General features: G+C 48.9%; 1 long non-coding RNA gene across 1 annotated transcript; it reads right to left on the reverse strand.

Moving 5' to 3' along the window:
- Positions 1-462: 462 nt before the first annotated feature.
- On the reverse strand, positions 463-1,749 carry LOC132242325 (uncharacterized). Its single transcript, XR_009454557.1, has 3 exons — positions 1,685-1,749; positions 1,258-1,480; positions 463-733 (listed from the first exon to the last, which is right to left on the reverse strand). It is a non-coding gene; the product is annotated as an uncharacterized LOC132242325 (long non-coding RNA).
- Between the last annotated feature and the right edge of the window lie 17,679 nt (positions 1,750-19,428).

Here is a 19,428-nt window from a genome sequence, read left to right on the forward strand (position 1 = left end):
ACTACAGGCCTGGTGCATGAATTCGTGCAGGTCCCTCGGCCTGGCTAGTTGTTGAGGCCATCGGGGCCGTCTTGCCCAGTCCTGATCGGAGCTGGCCGGCCAGCCAGGGGGAGGGACCACGGGAGGTTGGCCAACCACAGGAGGTTGGCTGTGGGAGCACACTGACAACCAGGGGGCAGCTCCTACATTGAGTGCCTGCCCCCTGGTGGTCAGTGTGCATCATAGTGACTGGTCAACTGGTCGTTCGGTCATTTGGTCGTTCAGTCACTTAGGCTTTTAAATATATATAGATAGTAGTTACAAATAGGTGTGATTCCCCCCCCCCCTTTTTTTCTATTTTTCAAATCTTTGACAATGTGGTTGTATAAACTTATAATAAAAATATAAGTAAAAAAAGTTACTTCCTATTACCAAGTGACTTCTTATTTTCAATACTTGGCCCGTGCCAGGCAGTATGCTAAATGCTTTATACACGTGATCTCATGGAAGCCTCAGAGCCCTTACAGGATGGATGGTTTAGGTTATTACCTCCTCATGAATCAGGGGAGGGGAAGGAGACTGCGACAAGTGAAGGAACTTGCCCCAAGTCACACAGAGAGGAGGGGCTGACACGTGGACAAGTAGCTGCTGGTCTGTGGTCTTAATCACTGTACCAGCCCGCCTCCACTTGCTACAGAATGGTGGCATCTTTCAGAGCGAAATGGGTTCAAGGATGGTTCAAGTGCAGTTCTGCCTACAAGAAAGTAGGTCATTAGCCTCTAGACCCCTCTGGCCCAGTGATTCTGATTCTTACCTCCATGTCACACTAACCAGCTGGGTGACCTCAGACAGTGACCGAATCCTGCTGAGCCCCAGCGTATCCTCCCATCAGATGCAATAAACGGAGCCCTCCTCATAAGTTGTTGCATTGATTAATGAGATAATATATATCCCGGGTCCTACAAAAGGGAGGCGCTTGTTAATTTCATTCCCTTCACCCGAGGACACAGGCAACTTTTTAAAAGCCCCAGCCTTTTCCTGTCACTTGGCCTCTGGTTATTGTCCTGGGTGTAATGGAGTGGAAAACTCCAGACATGGCTCCCTCTGACAGTGAATTTCTAATCTCAGAAAACTTAATGGTTTTTGTCAACCCGATTGTCCAGTGAGAGCGGATTAGGGGAATGACTTCCCGGTCACTGCAAAGGGGGCTTGCTTCACCGCGGGTTTCCTGCTGCTGGTGGGAGGCGCGATCGATACAACACAGACCTAAAAACTTACCTGTGGTTTTGGAGCGGAGGACACAGGCTGGGCGTTCCATTTAAGTGCTTCAGCCATTTCCAAGGAGACGCAGGCGTGGTGCGCATTAAGCGGTTTAGGCTGGTGACCCGGGGCTCCGTGGTCTGAGGGCCAAGGAAATGGAGCAGTTGTTCCCTCCTGACCAGTGATGGAGAGGCGCCTCTGGCTCAGGCTGCCTTGGTCCTCTCTGCTCCAGTTTTCCTGTCTGGGGAAGGAAGGTCCATTAATTACTGTCTGTGCCAGGCAGGGAGGACGGCCTTGCTTTTTCTGCATCGGGACTTCCCAGACAGAATGCGCTGACGCCCAAATGGAAACTTGGTCCCAAATCCCCCTGCCCACCGCCAGCCTGTGGCCTGGGGCATCTCGTGCCCAGGCTACACACTGCGGCAGACAGAACTGGGAGACAGACCTCAGAGGGAGCATCCGCCCGAATTGTCACCTAGCACACCTCCTGCCCTGTCCACAGAAGCTGCCTCAGGCCCGGAGGGCAAAACAAAGCCATTTTATCTGAGACTCTTAAACTACGTCACTTCCTCAGACTAAATCTCTGACCTTTCAGACTAGGCAGGCCCCCTATACTTTTCCTTCATGATATTTATTCATTCTAATTAAAAATAAATCAATAGCTACATCCATGAGAATAGGAGCTCCACGAAGGCAAGGACGTTTGCCTGCTGTGTTCATGGCTGGTCCCCATTTTGTGCTTACAAACATTTTTGGCACACAGTAGGTGCTCTGTAAGTATTTGTGGAATACACCAATGAATAGATCTATATAATGACTTGTTTCTGACCTGTCCCCCTATTTGACAAGATGCTCTATGAGAGAAGGAACTGTGTCTTATTCACCCTGTGTCCTTAGCACCCAGAGCAGAATCTGGCACATAGTATGTGCTCAATAAACACTGAAGGAATAATAAAGTACTTAAATTTTTGTTGTTGTTGTTGTTTTGTTAATGCTTACCCAAGGATATTTTTCCAATGATTTTTAGGGAGAGTGGAAGAGAGAGGGAAAGACAGAGAGAAACATCGATGTGAGAGAAACACATTGATCGGTTGCCTCCTGCATGAGCCTTGATCTGCAACCAAGGTACATGTCCTTGGCCGGAATTGAACCCGGGACCCTTTGGTCCACAGGCCAATGCTCTATCCACTGAGTCAAACTGGCTAGGGCAGTACTTAAAAATTATTATGTTGAATTAATGATATGGCTTTTTATTTTTGTAATTTATTGATTTTTAGAGAGAGAGAGAGAAAGAGAGAGAGAGACATCCATTTGTTGTTCCACTCCTTTATGCATTCATTGGTTGCTTCTTATATGTGCCCTGACTGGGGATTGAACCCGCAATCTTGCTGTATCAGGATGTTGCTCCTACCAACTGAGCTCCTGGGCCAGGGTCTAATGCTATCACCCTTAATTATTTAAGTGAGAAATCGCAATACAGTTATTTTAGGAAAAGAGTAAAGAAAAAGACACATCTTTCATTAATATCACCACACGTATGCAGCTACTTTAATTATTTGGATGTTTTTCCCTTTCAGAGTTTCTTACTTGTGTCTTTTACACATACATTCAATTGGGTTATTTTAAGCACACACGCATCAGCTGTCCAGGTGGCAGGGCGTTCTATGAACTTAAGAGCAGGAAGGGAGGCTGAACAGACAATGTGTTCCTTATTGTTCTACTTAATTGTTGGTCCTACTCTGGGACTGAGAGCATCTACTGAGAAGCATTGCTCTCTGACGGCCACCCTTGGGGTCAAGGCAAATCTGGGAAAAAAGTTGCAGGTTAGAAATAACCCACAGGAAAATGGCTTATATAAAAATATAAGCCATTTTTATGTTCACAACTCAGGGAAACTTGCCATGGCCAAGGCTAAACGTAAAGTGGTTAGATATACATTGCAGCGGGCTACATGGCTCAGGGTTCATGGCTCAGCCTTTTTTTATTTGGACCATTTTGTGACAATCAACCCAGTTTCTGTCTTTCAGCCCCTGGTGATACAGTGCCAACAAGTGACTGCGACTGTAATTATCGCAATGAGAAAACCCCTGTGTACTTTAAAAAACAAAACAAATCAAAACCCTGTTCTGTTATATTCAAAATACATTTCTAAACGTTTCTAGGGAAAAGGTTCTAATCTTCCTAAGAGGCAGCCTGTAGCCGCAGGAAGCTCTTAGTTTACAAGCAGGGGAACTCATGCGAACTTCTTCTTGATAAATAAGGAAGGCAGGGAGTTGAATGAACAAAGTACTCATCTGTTGCTGAGGGACCACTTTTGGGGTGGATACAGAGCTGGGGGACAGTCCCAGGGGGAAAATGCCAAACCAAAGCCGAAGCAGCACCAGGAGTAGGGATAGGTTCCCGGGCTGGTCCCAGCCTGGAGATCAGGCTCAGCCGGTGTCACAAACAGGGAAAGCCAGACCAGGAGCGCCAGTGCTCAGAATCAGGTTGCCACCGTCAGATCCACAGGCGCAGGAGGCCCGAGGCTGGGCGGGCAGGGCCGGAGAGAAAGGTGGTCTGCCAGGAGGCGATCGACCTGGCTCCTCACAGGCGGTGTTTCTCTCGTTCTGTGTGTTTCTTGGCTCACAGTTCAACCCCTTTGTACTCGTAGAATCTGGACCTCAAAGCATTAGGCAGAGAAGTTAGAAAGGCTAAGAGACCACATCAAAGTATTTCTGGGCTGAGCACCCGGGGGGGGGGGGGGCACAGGGTGCCTGGGGCACTCACTGGGAGATCTAACACGTGAGCAGAAGTGAGAGAAAATGGGAAAGAAGACAATGAGCATTTGAAGGAGGACAAGGACAGAAAAAGAGAAAACCACCGAGGTGAGTGTGGTGGGAGGTAGAAATTCAAGTCTGGCAATTACTGCCCTTGCCCCTCAGTGCTGTGCCCCCAGAAACCTGTTGGGGGCACATGGGAGAACAGGCTGTGCCAGACAACCCAGGCTTCCTCCCTCACCCCCCACCCCCACCCCCCACCCCTCCGTTTGCCCACACTTTTTTTTTAAACAAGTTTTGAGTACAAAATGTCTCTCCACAGACAGGAAGAGCTTCAGTAATAAGATGCCCCGAGTTGGTTATGACACGCAAGCCTCTTGCAGAAAGACAATATTTTTTATGTCATCATAAAACTGCCCGGCTCACCTAGGCCTGCTGTGAAAATGATGGCTCTGAAGACAGAGAGGAGACGAGAGCATCCGACCTGAGGCTGAGGCAGAAAGGAAAGTTGGGTACGAGCCCCCTCCCAGCCTTTCTGCTGTGCCCACGTTAGCAGGAAGCAACACCCAGCAGTTAGGGAGGAAAAGGAGAAGATGAGTTGAGCGTGGGGGCGGGGGGCGGGGGGCGGGGGCGGTGTCTCTGGCCTGTCCCAGCCCTGTCCAGAGGAATGAAGCCCCGAGAAAGGGTCCCAGAGACAAGTCTTCCCCCTGGGAGGTGGGGGAAGTGCGTGGGGGGAGGGCATGCATCCACGTGCAGCTGCCCAGGACCCTCTGCTTAACCGAGCTCCTCACCCTAGCTCCTGCCTAACATAAGCGAATGCAGGTCTGCCGGGCTAGGTCCTCAGGGCACGCCCTCAAATAAGAGGCACCCCAGCGCCTGGGCTCTGGAGACAGGACGGCCTCTGCCCAAATGCCACTCTGCCATTTCTGGCTGAGTAGTCACTTTGGATGGCTGCCCATCTCTTAGCCTCTGCTCCCTCTTCCGGGAGTTAGGGAAGCGAGTGCCTGTCTAGCAGTGCTCTGGGGCCTGGAGGAGTTGAATGCAAAGCACCACCTGCAAAGCTCAAGCATTGTATGCAAACATGCCCCACGGCGTCCCACCCAGAGCCTCCTTGATGTGTGCAAGCAACTATCCTTTCAGAGACGCCTTCCTCACACAGGGGCTTTCTCACCAGGCCCAGGAGGCACCCAGATGAATAAGGTAGGTGCCTGCCCTCCAGGGCACGCAGTGAGCAGGGGACACAGGGCTCACAAACACCTGATGAGAAAGTGTCTCAAAGCACAAATGTACAGCTTTGGGAGCTGTCAGGAGAAAAGAGTGTCCGCCTAGGGGGTCTGGGAGTCCGCACAGGATCCTGGCCTTGAAGAGTGAGCGGGGTGTTATTGGATGGGCAGTTATTGGCAGAGGAAGGACATTTTAGGAAGAGAAGACAGCACGAACAAAAAGTATGGGGATTGGATACGACCTGGAATACTGGTAACGCGATGAGTGGTCTGAAGGTCTAGAGAAGATGGCCCATGATGGGGAGTGGAAGAGAAGTGGCTACTACAACTGAAAGTGATCAGCTAGAGTTGTGCTATCCAAGAGGACTCTCTGTAACATGGAAGTGCTCTATATCTGCACTGTCCAATGTGGTAGCCAATGGCCACCTGCGGCTATTGAGCACTTAACAAGAAGTTACTATGATGGAGGCACAACATTTTAAAATATATATATTTTTTTATTGATTTCAAAGAAGAAGGGAGAGGGAGAGATAGAAACATCAACGATGAGAGAGAATCATTTATCCACTGCCTCCTGCACGCCCCCTACTGGGGATCGAACCCAAAATCTGGGCATGTGCCCTTCACTGGAATCGAACCCGGGACTCTTCAGTCCCCAGGCTGATGCTCTATCCACTGAGCCAAACCAGCTAGAGCCAACAAATTTTTTTATTTTATTTAATTTTAATTAATGTCAATGTAAATCTAAAGAGCTACATGTGGCTAGTGGCTACTGTATTTGACAGGGCAGCCATCAAACATGGTAGTATTGTCAAGTGTGTGGAGAGAGCCCTCAGGGCCCCCACCTTGCAGTCCTATCCACAGCCCATAAAATGGGAGCTCCCACGCAGGCCTTCACTGTGGTTGTGCAGTCAAGTGGGTGAGCTGGGCTGAAATACAGCGTGTTTCCTGCTTGCCACACTGTGCACCCTGACATGGCTGTGTCTGCTTAGAGAAAAGAGCAGCTGTTTCTAATTCTTACAGAGGTGTCATATGGACTAGCAGCAGCTCTGCATCCTCTAAAGCAGTGGTTCTCAACCTTCCTAATGCCGCGACCCTTTAATACAGTTCCTCATGTTGTGGTGACCCCCAATTTCATTGTTACAAATTGGACATCATTAAAGCATAGTAATTCATCACAAAAACAATATGTAATTATCTATGTGTTTTCTGATGGTCTTAGGCGACCCCTGTGAAAGGGTTGTTCGACCCCCAAAGGGGTCGCGACCCACAGGTTGAGAACCGCTGCTCTAAAGGTTTTGTCCTCAGTGGTCTGTCTGCAGGTGGAGTCAGGTTTCCTCTCTGCTCTTGCTTCCCAGAGCTGCTGGGCCCGGTGAGCACACCTGGGGCATGGCCCAGGCAAGGGACGCAGGGTGCTGCTGGCTGTTACGCAGCCATGCGCCCATGAGGTGCGGACGCCAGGTCCTCCGTATGTCTGTTGGCTTAAGGTTCTGTTCTGCTGCTGTAACTGGCGGTTGAAAGTGTGTCTCCATAAACATCAGTAGGCTGGGGAGGTATCTCCACAGTGAAACCCTTTTTAAAATATTTATAAATGAAGTCTCAGGATGCTCTTTGGGACAGAAGAGCAATAAATTACAACTTACTTTGTGCCCCCAAGTATGCATATTGTATATCTTGTTAAGTCCTCACAACAGCACGGAGGTGAAGGGCAGAGGTGGAGAGAGAAAGCGGCTTGCCTGGGTAATGGGCTGAGCCGGAATTCAAATCCAGGTTTTCCTCACTCCAAAGCTAGCGTCCTGCGCGCTGTCCCTTTGGAGAGATTGTTTTGTTGTTGTTTTTTTCTTCTTTAAAGCACTTTAATCACACAATAATCACTGGAATCTCATAAAACACCACATTCCCACCATAGTCTGGGCCTCTGAATGGCACACATACAACGAACCTGGAAAGCCTACTGTTTGAACCGCCCTGGTAGAGAGAAGACCTTCAGAACCCCAAAGCAAGAGTCCGGCCATCTGGTCGCCCAGCCCCAGCTCAGCCTAAAAACCTCCTGCAGGGTGTCACCCTAAAGATAACCCAAAAGGTCTCATAGCTTCCTGGTTGTTCAAACAGCAACTACAGTAGCAGGAATTGAGGCCCGAAGATCAGGGGGGGGAGAAATGAGGAAGGAAATGGCATGTTAAATGACTATTTCCCCTAACTTGCCCTGTTCTTTCTAGATACAGCCTGAACTTGCATAGTTATAGAAGACTGATCTGATCAAATGTGGAAAGTTTTCTATTGATTTTAAGGCCGTTCAAATCTTTATGTACTTTGAAGTCTGGGGTACAATGGAATTCCTAAATTTGGTGCTTCTATCTCTGCTGGGCTGGTTTAACACGGACACCCCCTCAGGAGGCCTTTCCCAAGTCCTTGGGAGAACTGTCCTAGGCGGGCAGTCGATGTAGCTCTCTGCCCTTCCGAAGATCTAATCCTAATACCGCCCCCCGCCCTTTCGTTTTGTCCCTTTCTGGTTTCATCAAATCTGCTGTTTCTTTGGTTCTTTCTCTGCCCCCTCCCACCCCCACTTGTCTATTTCAGATCAAAGGCGTTCCCCACATCCCCACTTCTGGATTCGCTCCCTGGAGGGCAAAGCAAGGGTGACTCCCCTCCTCCTTTCCCAGGTACACCCGGCACTGCTCAGTCGATGAAAATCTCCATTCCTCGGAGCCCTCAGACTTCAGGCTCTCACGTTGCCGTCAGAGAAAGGGTTTAGTTTGATGTGGTTAAGACTGTCATCACTGCCTCTTCAGACTCTCAGCCCCAAACCAGGCTCCTGCTCATCGCCCTCACTTTCCATTTCTCTGGAAATCTTTCATCTCTTTACCACAAACCCTCACAACCTCCATCCAGGCTGAGTCGGGGGCCAGGAGGATGGTACATTTCCTTTGGCTCAGTCATTCCACTCTGGGCTCATTACAGAGAACAAGAGAAAGAGAAAGCAAGAGTGAGGGGCGCTGTAAAGACTGTTGTTACATGGTTTCCCTTAAGCCCCAGAAATAGAAAGCCTGACTTCCGACGGGCAGAGCCCCTATGCAAACCACCAGACCACACTGCCAGATAAGAAAAATGTGAGATTGTGTCATACTTCCTTCATCGGCTCCTGTTTCTGAAAATGACCCTGCATTTCAGACAGCCTCGCCATGATCCCAGGATTTAGAGAAGGTGGAAGGAGGAGGACAGAGGGATCAGACATCTCTCTTTTCTGGTATAAATTTATTTCCAACCACAGAAGGAAAGGAAAGGAAAGACTATGAAAGACTAATTAGGAGCTAGGTTTATTATTTGCATATACAAGAGAAAGAAGCGAAGTGGACGTCAGCCGGCATTGAGAAGGGGAATCCTGTAGCTAAAGAATGTGTCCTTAGCCCTAGCTGGTTTGGTTCATTGGATAGAGCGTCAGCCTTCAGACTGAAGGGTCCCAGGTTCGATTCCAGTCAAGGGCACATGCCAGGTTGCTGGCTCGATCTTCAGTAGAGGGCATGCAGGAGGCACTGGACCCATGATTCTGTCATCATTGATGTTTCTCTCCCTCTCTCTTCCTCTCTAAAATCAATAAAAATCTATATTAAAAGAAAAAGAAAAATGTGTCCTTGGCCTTTTCAATTCACGTGTGGCCATTTATTGAGTGCCTACTATATGCCAAACACTGTGCTTGGTGCTGCACATTCAAAGACAAGACACCCATTTGTAGAATAAGACGGCTGAACTAGATTCCGATTCACCTAGATTCCAGCTCCTGTGCTCAGCACCACCTCCACCACCAGGGAAATAATTTTGCTTCACTCTCCCAGAGCAGCCTGCCTTGTCAGCCGCTGTAGGAAGAGTGATGGCTGGGTGTTGACAAGCTCCTAATTGGAAGGTAGGAGGTGCCGCAGAGATCAGCTATAAGAGATATCTTTGGACCAGGGTGGGCTGCGAATGCTTGGAAGAGACTCGGGTGAGGTCTGGTGAGCTGTCACCCTCGGATAAAGCCCAGCCCAACAGATAAACAACATGGGGGTAGGGGTGCGAGGGGCGGGGCGAGAGGCAGCTGACAGACGAGGCCCACATGGGGACGCAGCCATTTCAGGGGGTGGCAGCAGTAGCATGCGCACCAGGACTTCAGGAGTCAGTGGGCTTGCTAGGGAATGGGGCACAGGGAAAGGGGAGCCTGGAATGGCCCCAAAGCCCAGGATCAAAGAGGCAGGGCCAGGGGAGCAGCTGATAAGAGTTTTGTGGTGAAAACAAGGGAAAGGAGAGACGGGAGTCAATGTTATTCAGCCAATAAAGAACAACCATGTCTGACTGGCTTCTGTACACCTATAAGTGTCCCAGGCCCTGAGGGTTCAGAAGAAGAACCAAATAAGATTTGAACTTCTAACTAGGAGTTGACCAAATGCACACAGTGAAATTGTTGCTGGGTAAGACAACATTGGCACCTGCGCAAACTCTTGCCTCGAAGTGTCTCATTTAATCCACTCCACCGCCCTGCAGGTGGGCGCCGGGGTCCCTGTTTTAGAAATGAGGGTGCTGAGGTTCTGAGAGGTTGCATACCTTCTCTAAGTTTGTCCAGCGCTGTGTGAGCCTCCGAACTTGCTGTACAGCCGGCAGCGGGGGGAAAGGAGTAGATACTTACTCGCTGATGGTGCAGGAGAGAAGTGAAAAGGGTGGCGCCGTGGGAGGGAGAGGGAGCTACGCGTGAACAGGTGAGAGATGGTTCTTGGAATTGGAGGGCCCGCGGGGGCTCGTGCAAAGCTGTGCATCCTCAGTCTTCTCCACATTCTGAGCCCGAGCCTGAGGGTCTGAGCAGGATTGGGGCCATCCAGCCTTGCCGTCTGGCACAGCACAGAGGACCTCCCCTGGAAACCTGGAGATTCCACGCAGAGCGCATGCGGTCTGAGCGCTCACTGCAGGAGCGAAGACTCCACCCATCAGATAGACAACCGGGCCGCAGGGGGCCCAGCTCCCCCAACCATGGGTTTGCAACACACTCAACAAACAGCAGCGGCCTTGAGCAGAAGTGGGAAGGATACACCCCATCAGCCCGAGGCCTTGCTGTCCACCAGGACCTGTGAGTGTCCGGGCAGAGAAAGGAGGTGGCATAGGCGCCAGGAACTAGCAACAGGTGTGAAGAAGGGAAATTAGCTGAGGAGGCAGAGGAGTGACAGCCTCGATCTGATTGGAGAAGCCACCGAATTACATCATCTGTGGTGCGTAGGCTTGATTAACTCACCGGTGAATGGAGACTTGCAGGGGAACTCTTTCTTTTTCTTCAAGGAGCCAGAAAAAGTGGTAATTAGGCTTGTCTTTAAAAATAAAACTATTCAGAGGCTTGCCCCTTGGTGTTCCGGGCACTCTGGCTTCTCTCCCTGAGAGGGAGGAAGAGCGTCTATTCATAGGCCACGACTTGGAGAGTCCCGCCACTTCCCGCCCCCCTCCCCATGTGTCAGATGCGCACTGTGTGAGCTGGGTGGTGGCTAATGTCTTTGGGAACTGCTAATTTATCTGTCTAATTTGTTCCTCTATGCCAGCCACGAAGGGAAATCATTCTGTTATTTTGTTCCCCCAACCAGGCTAGTGTTTACCATGATCTCACCAGCAACTCTGTGCACACGTATGCACGTGTGTGTATGTGTGTGTGTGTGTGTGTGTGTGTTATAAAGAGGTGGGACTGCTGCCCTTGCTAGCATTTTTTTAAAAATATATTCTTATTGACTTCAGAGAGGAAGGGAATGGGAAGGGAGAGATAGAAACATCAATGATGGGAGAAAATCATTGATTGGCTGCTCCTGCATGCCCCACACTGGGGATCAAGCCCACAATCCAGGCATGTGCCCTGACCAGGAATCGAACTGTGACCTCCTGGTTCATAGGTCAATGCTCACTCACTGAGCCACACCGGCAGGACCTTGCTAACATTTTTAAACACATTCCAGTTATGAACTGAGGGCAGGGATCCTAATGCAGTGCTTCAGAGAGGCCTTGGCCCCCAAGGAGGTTACGTGCCGGGGTCCAACCCCAGCAGGTCCAGGGGTCCCCAAAGGTGTGGACGGAGTCAGCGAAGAAGGAAAGACTCAGTAACAGCATTCAGTTGATCAGCAGCCTAGCCAGGATCTCCAGCCAAGTTCTGTACAGGTTCTCCAGAGAGGTTCTGCTTCGGATCTCCAGAGAGGTTCTGTCCAGGTTCGCCAGTCAGGTTCAGTCACCAGGTTCTAGTCAGGCTCTCCTGCCAATCTCCGCAGTCAGGTTCAGTCCAGGATCCCCTGCCATGCTCTCTCACCAGGCTCCGCCTCCAGGCTCCGAGGCCAGTCCCTGTCCAGGATCCTCCGGCATGCTCTCGCCAGCGAAGTTCTTCTGTCTCTAGAGAACATTCTGTGTAGGTTCTGTGCCTAGGCTCTGTCTCTCTTGGTCCTGTCTTCCAAGCCCTGTGTCTTGCTGTCTAGTTACATCTGTATTTATACCAGTTGATTCAATCCTATCAATCTCTATTACAAAGGTTAGGGCGTTTCTTATCTCCATTCCAGGGAGTAAAGATTATGTAGCTTAAGCATGATTGTTTGTAGTTAAATTGATTAACTACCCGCCTGGCACTTAGTTAAGGAGTTTCATCCCCTCCCTAACTTCAGGGGAAAATCCCTACCTGGGGATTCAACCTTTCTCGGAGAGGTGACCTTGGTTAAAACACAGCGCCAAGAAGGTGAGCAAATATATTAAGAACCGTATGCTATATATGCCAGGTCCCTTGAAACAGCAAGGATGGACCGGCTCCCGGCAGTTACGGCCCAGGCCATGCAGCTGTGTGCCCGTGTCTGTGCAGTGGTCGGGCTGTCCAATGAATACGTGTCCTGTGTCTCTCCTTTAGGCAGGTTTAAGATTTGAAATAACTTCGGCCTAATTTCCTCTCTGATCAAACGGAAGCCTGGCTACCTGCCCTAACTTGGGGCCGGGGGAGGGGGGGGCAGGTAGCGACTGGGGTGATTTCTGAGACCCAAAGGAATGTGAGACACAGACAGAACGCTCCCTTTCCCAGGCCAGCGGGAGCATCCAACTGAGCCACCACCGCAGCTGCGATGAGGACAGCGCCGGACACGCCGGCTGAGCGTTTGGAGAAGTGGGCCACTCCTCCACGTGTGTAAACTAAACTGGTACACAACGGAGAGAAAAAAAAGTTGGGCAGGAAGCAGCCTTTTCAACCAGTGGAGAAACCGTTAGAATCCATCCCTTTGCCGAGATGCCAACGCTCCGCCGGCCCCACCCAGCCACACTATCGAGGACCCTCACGCTATCAGAAAGCCCAGGGGCATTTGTCCCTAGTTTATCAAGGACCTGGGGAAACATTTCTCTAACTGAAGATAAGTGCCCCCCTCCGTTCTACTTCTAGCTCCTACCAGAGAGTTCCTCTCATTTTCTTTCAGGAACAACAGTTCTGAAAAGAAGCTATTTTTCATCCTGGACCTGAAGGAACTGGGGGAGAGGCAGGTAAGATGAGTTTCATTCATTCATTTGTCCATTCATTCCTTCCTTCCATAAATATTGATTGGGCACTTGCTACACGCTAGACATGGAGCATGTAGGAGCTTGCAGGCGTTGGGGGAGCCGGATAGCACTTAACAATCACAGACCGTGGCGTTCATACAAATTGTGACCCAACCCGGGAGTGCGATCTTCTAGTGGCGGGTCCTAATGCGGTCACGGGGGTCAGGGGCACTTCCCTGAAGAAGCAATATTTGAGCTGAGAGAGTGTGTTCAGTACTTTGCTGGATTTCGCTCTTGCCCTCCAAGTGGGTGTTTTCAGGATGAAAAGGAGGACTCGGGGCCTGAAAGACTCGCTGGCATTCCCTGCCGGGCCTGTTTCTGCTACCAAGTCACGATTATGCGACCCCCGTGAAGGTTAGGATGGAAATGACTTATTGGAGTGATAGAGGAGCCAGCATAAACCTGCCAGGACCGCCTTCAGGATTCAGTTCGCTTTGCAAAAGTTGCCAGATAAAAGATATTTCCAGATGGAGGGCCATGCAGGAAATACAAATGGAGTGTTTTTAATAGTTCTTCCTTTGCAAGATAGGGCCCCGGGCAGCGTTCTTCAGTGTGATGGGAAGCAGGGTCGCCTGAGAGTGTGAGAGAAGCTGAGCTGGCCCTGGGCCTCTGGAGAGGGGCTGCGGCCCGAAGGGGCGTTAAAGATGCTCTGCTTACAGGAGACCCCCCTTCTTCCAACCCCCACCCCCCAAAACAGAACCTGTGCCGGCTACACTCTAACTCCCAATTCTCAGAGAGGGCAGTTAGATATCTATAAGAGCATGGCGGTCCTTTAAGGATGTGGCTTTACCTGGTAACAAACTGCACCCTTTCTCCCCCCCGCCCCCCCATCCTTGGAGCCACGTGAGCTCCACAAAGAAGATCATCTGGAAGTCGGGGACCCAGCCCGCTCACAGAGGCCGAGGGGGCAAGGGTTGACATTAGGGGACGTGAAGAGCATCTTTGAGCTCATGGGAACGGCTTCCCCATAGCACTGGGGTGGTTAAAGGGGTCGACAGATGAACCTGAGAAGGTTGTGAGCTCCCTGAAATGAGAGGTCAACTTCTGTATGCTGGCACCGATGTGTACCTAGGGAACGGTCTGTGACCAGTTTTTTTATTTTTATTATTATTGTGGTAAAATACATGTAACGTAAAATTTACCATTTTCACCAGGCCCAAGTTCAGGGGCACTAAGCACCTTGACATTGTTGTGCAACCAGCACTGCCACTCATTTCCAGAACTTTTCCCAAAAAAATCTCTCATTTTTTAATTTTTCAGTTACAGTTGACATTCAATATTATGTTAGTTTCAGGTATAGCATAGTGGTTAGGCATTTATATATCTCCAGGAGTTGTTTTTATTCTCCCAAACTGAAACAACAGTGTACCCCTGTACCCACTGAACAATAACTCTCCCTTCCCCCTGCCCCACCCCCAGTCCCTGGCAACCACCATTCTACCTTCTGTCTCTAGGACTTTGACTACTCTAGTTACCTCATATGAGTGGAATTATACAGTCTTCGTCCTTTTGTGACTGGTTTATTTCACTTTGTATAATGTTTTTAAGGTTCATCCATGTTGTAGCATGTGTCAGAATTTCCTTCCTTTTAAAAGGTGAAATAATATTTGATTGTCTGCATATGCCACTTTTTAAAGAATCCATTCATCTGTTTGTGGACACCTGGGTTGCTTCCATCTTTTAGCTATTGTGAATAATGCTGCTGTAAACATGTACGTAAATATCTGTTTGAGTCCCTGCTTTTAATTCTTTTGAGTATATACCCCAAAATGGAATTGCTGGGTCATATTTTTAATTTTTGAGGAATGTACATACTGTGTTCTGTGTAGCTGTACCATTGTCACCAGCAGTACACAAGGGTTCCAATTTCTCCACATCTCCTCCAAAACGTCTTTCTTTCTTCCTTCCTTCCTTCCTTCCTTCTTTCTTTCTTTATTTCTTTCTTTCCTTCTTTTTTAATAATAGCCATTCTCGCCCTAACTGGTTTGGCTCAGTGGATAGAGCGTTGGCCTGCGGACTGAAGGGTCCCAGGTTCGATTCCGGTCAGTGGCATGTACCTTGGTTGTGGGCACATCCCCAGCGGGGGAGTGTGCAGGAGGCAGCTGATCAATGTTTCTCTCTCATCAATGTTTCTAACTCTCTATCCCTCTCCCTTCCTCTCTGTAAAAAAATTAATAATAAAATATATTTTAAAAATTCTATTTTAAAAAAAAATAGTAATAGCCATTCTCTAATGGGTATGAAGTGGTATCTCATTGTGGTTTTGATCTGCATTTCTCTAGTGATTAGTGACCATTTATATATCTTCTTTGGAGAAATGTCTATTCAAGTTATTTGTCCATTATTTAATTGGGTTGTTTGGTTTTTCTGTTGAATTGTAGGAGATCTTTATATATTAACCTCTTCTCAGGTATATGGTTGGCAAATATCTTCTCCCATTCCATGGGCTGCTTTTTCACTCTGTTGATAACGTCCTTTGATATTGAAACATTTTTAACTTTGATGTAATCCAATTTACCTATTTTGTTGCCGTGTTTTTGGTGTCATCGTCACAAAGTCACTGCTAAATCCAATGTCATGTAGATTTCACCCATGTTTTCTTCTGAGAGTTTTAGAACTTTAGCTCCCAGGTTTTTAAGAGGTCTGTGAATGGCAATGCATGGGCCACCCTCAATGCTGACTCTGGGGAGACCTTCCTCACCAACGTGAAGGCCCTCGGGTCTTGGTGAACGTCAATGTGAATCTTGGAATTGTGAAATTGACAGCAAGGACGTGATATTTGAAGCCTTTGATTGAAAAGGAATTATTGAGGATCTCCAAATTTATATCAGTACCCTGGGAGCTAATGAAAATGATAATCATGGCCTTTTTTCTTCAGGAATGTAAGGCACTTTTGAGGTAGCAAGATGCTGCTCAGACATGAAATCAGTGCGCTGCAAGACAGAGTCCGTGAGCACCTAACCAGGCCCTATAGCCAAGAGCTATGAGAACTCAGGAAAGGATCAGCCACCATGAGCTTCAGGCAACAGAGAAACCTTCAGGCTTGGCGGGGTCCAAGATGATGGACACATTTGGGAGAAGCAGAGAGACTGGGGAGGATTTTGAACTAACTGCGGCAATGATTGCCACTTACCGAGCACTTTCCCTGTGCCAGACACTGTGCTCTGCCTGCCGCACACATTATCTCAGTTACTCCTCCTAACCTTACATTTATCACTGTCTCCATTTTATCGTCTCAAGCACTGAAGCTCAGAGATTTGCCTAAGATTAATTACCCAGATAGTGAGTTGTGAAGCAGAGACTCGAAACCAGGTTTATTTATCTCCAAAGCCTCTGTTCTTAACCAGTCTACCATTTGGGCACCAAAGGTTTGAAACACAGGCCATGCAGACATCCCAGAAGGAGAAAACAGAATAAGACAATGAATCAAGATGGACATGAGCAGGGTGTCTGAGATCAAGGAGGACCAAGCTGCCTGGTTGGGAAGGCTCAGGCTCTAGGGCTGAGGGGTATAAAGCTGAATTGATGGAATGGGCAGGATCACAGGGCACCTTTAATGGGAGTACAGGGGATTGGGTCTTAATCTGCAAGAAAGACAGGGTCATACGTCGAGCTGCAGCTCTAACCTTCCAGTCTATCTCTTCCCTTTTATAAAAAACTAGAGGCCCGATGCAGGAAAATTTGTACAAGAGTAGGCCTTCCTTCCCCTGGCTGCCAGTACCGGCTTCCCTCCAGCCCCAGCTTCATCAGGAAGGATGTCCAGAATGACATCAGTAAGACATCCAATCTAATTAGTATATTACCCTTTTATTATTATGGATGAGAACATTGAGGTCCCAATAGCCATTGCAAGTTCTTGACCAGAGTAGTGACAGTGAAGAAAACAATATCCCAGAGCGGTTAGCTTGGCAATAAGATACATGAAGGGCAACTGCAACGGAAGGGAAGCAGAAAAAAGCACACAGCTCCTTTCCTGGTTTTTGCTAAAGGGTATTTCTAGGGAGCATCATAGACAAGACTCCTTCCCACTGAGGTTCGAAGCTTTGAAAGGTGAGTGTCCTTAGGAGGGTCAGAATCACCTTCCCCACCAGGCTCCGTCTTCTCAGCCAGCTTCCCAGAAAACAAGCTTCCCCAGAAGCAGCCTGGCCCCTTCCTTCAGTGGAAGGCCTGTCTGCAGTGCAGTGTCTCAGACCAGTAAACCCACCCCGCCCTCCCGCTCCAATTCTGAAGAGCCAGTGGCCAGCACAGTCTCCTGATGCCCTCTCTTTATCACCTTCCTGAGCATGAGGCCGGGCCAGGCGTCTGTAAGCCTAACCCACCTTACCATGGGAGTCACAGAGCAGGTAAGATCAGGCGAGCGTCCCCCTGGAAAGGGGGCTGAGCCCTCATTGCAGCAGAATTCCATTATCTACCCATGTCCAGCCAAGAGAGGCCTGCCCTGGCTGACTGTCCTCCTCTGAGGTTCTCTGCTTAATTAATTCTAATAATAGCTTCCATCCATTGAGCATTGTATTAAGCATTTGACATGCATGATCTCATTTTATTCCTACAACCCTGTGATGAAGATATAATTATCCCCATTTTACACGTGACAGAACTGAGGCTCAGAGTAGTCAAATGATTTGCCTAAAACCATGTAGCTAAGAGAGCCAGGACTGAAACCTGAGTCTGTCTATTTCCGAAGCCTGTGCCTTCACCCCTGTGGTTGAGTGCGTTCTACTCACTGGTTCACTGCAGCCACGTCTCCTGTGGGCATGGGGGCCCTACAGCGGAGAGCCATGCTTCGAAGAGTGGCCTCATTGCTCCTCCACACCCCCTGACCTGAATGTTCCTAAGAGCCAAGAGCCTGATCTTTTCCCCAAACTCTTGGGCCCAAATCTGAAAGCTCTCTGGGCCCTTATCTTCTCCCCTAAGTGATACTTGAGAAAGACAAGGGATCTTCCGGGTCCTTCGTAACTTTTACCCAGAGAATGTAGTGCTTTGGCCACGGGGAGCGGGGCTGCCATTTGTTCATTCATTCATTCATTCATTCATTCTGTTCTCTCCAGGGCCTGGCATGCTAGGCACATTCCAGGTGCTAAAGATGCACCTGAAAACAAGTCATAAAGAATTTTGAGCCTCATGGAGTTTATATTTTGGCCAAGAAGAAAGGCCAAGACACACACACACACACAACAACACAACAACAACTACAAACATATGTGGTAAAGCGGAAGTAATAATGACACTAGGGAGAAAAATAAAGCAGGATAAAAGATTTTTTAAAACTCTTATGAGGATAAAACATTTAAGCAGAGAACTGAATGAAGAACGTGGGAACCTTAGGATGGTCTAGAGCAGTGGTTCTCAACCTTCCTAATGCCGCGACCCTTTAATACAGTTCCTCATGTTGTGGTGACCCACAATTTCATTGTTACAAATTGAACATAATTAAAGCATAGTGACTAATCAAAGTGTAATTATATATGTGTTTTCCGATGATCTTAGGCGGCCCCTGTGAAAGGGTCGTTTGACCCCCAAAGAGGTCGTGACCCACAGGTTGAGAACCGCTGACCTAGAGGCTAAACATCTCTAATAGAGGAAAGAGCAGGTGGGGAAGGTCTCCAGTAGGAGCTGTTTTGGTTTGTTTTCAATAAATAGAAAAAGGGTCACTGTGGTTCCAACAGAGAGAAGGAGGGGGTTGTGGTGGAGAAAGTATGAGGCCTTCTACGCCACAGTCAGAGCGCGGATTTCTGGGGAACTGTGGTGTGTCACTCAGGTGGGGCTCTCCGAGTGGCTAAAGAAAGGAGATAGTTTGCATAAACAAAGGGCACAAGGGCAGCTCAGTGAGCCAGCTCCCCCAGCTCTGACCCCCCCTTGACCTCAGAGCATCAAATAAATTCAGGGTCCAGTGCCCAAGAGAGAGATGAGGGAGGGTGTAATGGTGGCAGAGCTGGAAGAAGGAGCTGTTGACTCTATGCCTCACTTGCCTTGTCCATCCAAGGGTGTCTGAGTTATCGGTGAGTGTTCAAATATTTTAAAGCTGGAATATGCAAAACCTCCCCCAGAAGCTTACTACGTGGCAATCTCCTGGCGGGCACCTTATTTGTTTCACTTCACAGAAATGTAGTAACAGCTCCATGAGACAGGCACTCTGATATGTCGACTTTACAGATGCAGGAGCTAAAATCCAGAGAGGTTGAACAACATGTCCGTGGTCAAGTATGAAGCTGCTGAGGTTAGAGCAGGGGCTGGGGAAGCCCACTCGAGAGGCACCTTAGAGATCCAAGGAGCAAGCTGGGAAATCCCATTCCTGAGCCCCCCTCCACTAGGAAGCGCGCTATGCGCTTAACTCTGCTAAGACCTAGCTGCGAAATTGTGACATTTGTGTCTGTTACTTCAGCACTGGATTTTGCCTCTTGTCTTCATGTAGAAGGTGATTTAAGACTTACTGGAAGAGGGAAACCAGATGAATGAAATCAGGGATGTGTCAGAAGCAGGCAGTGTGTGTGGGGGAAGCCGTGAAGCTGTCAGCAGCCTACAATGGGCACAATCCAGTGTTTCTGGCTGAAAACTGTGGGCTCACCAAGCCTGGGGCCGGCTGACGGCCTGGGCACACCACTGCTCTTTCTAAAGCGCCTCCATCTCAGCATGCTTTGGCGGACGTCCTGACT

The sequence above is a fragment of the Myotis daubentonii genome, chromosome 9 (genome assembly GCF_963259705.1).
Source record: "Myotis daubentonii chromosome 9, mMyoDau2.1, whole genome shotgun sequence".
NCBI classification, from domain to species: Eukaryota; Metazoa; Chordata; class Mammalia; order Chiroptera; family Vespertilionidae; genus Myotis; species Myotis daubentonii.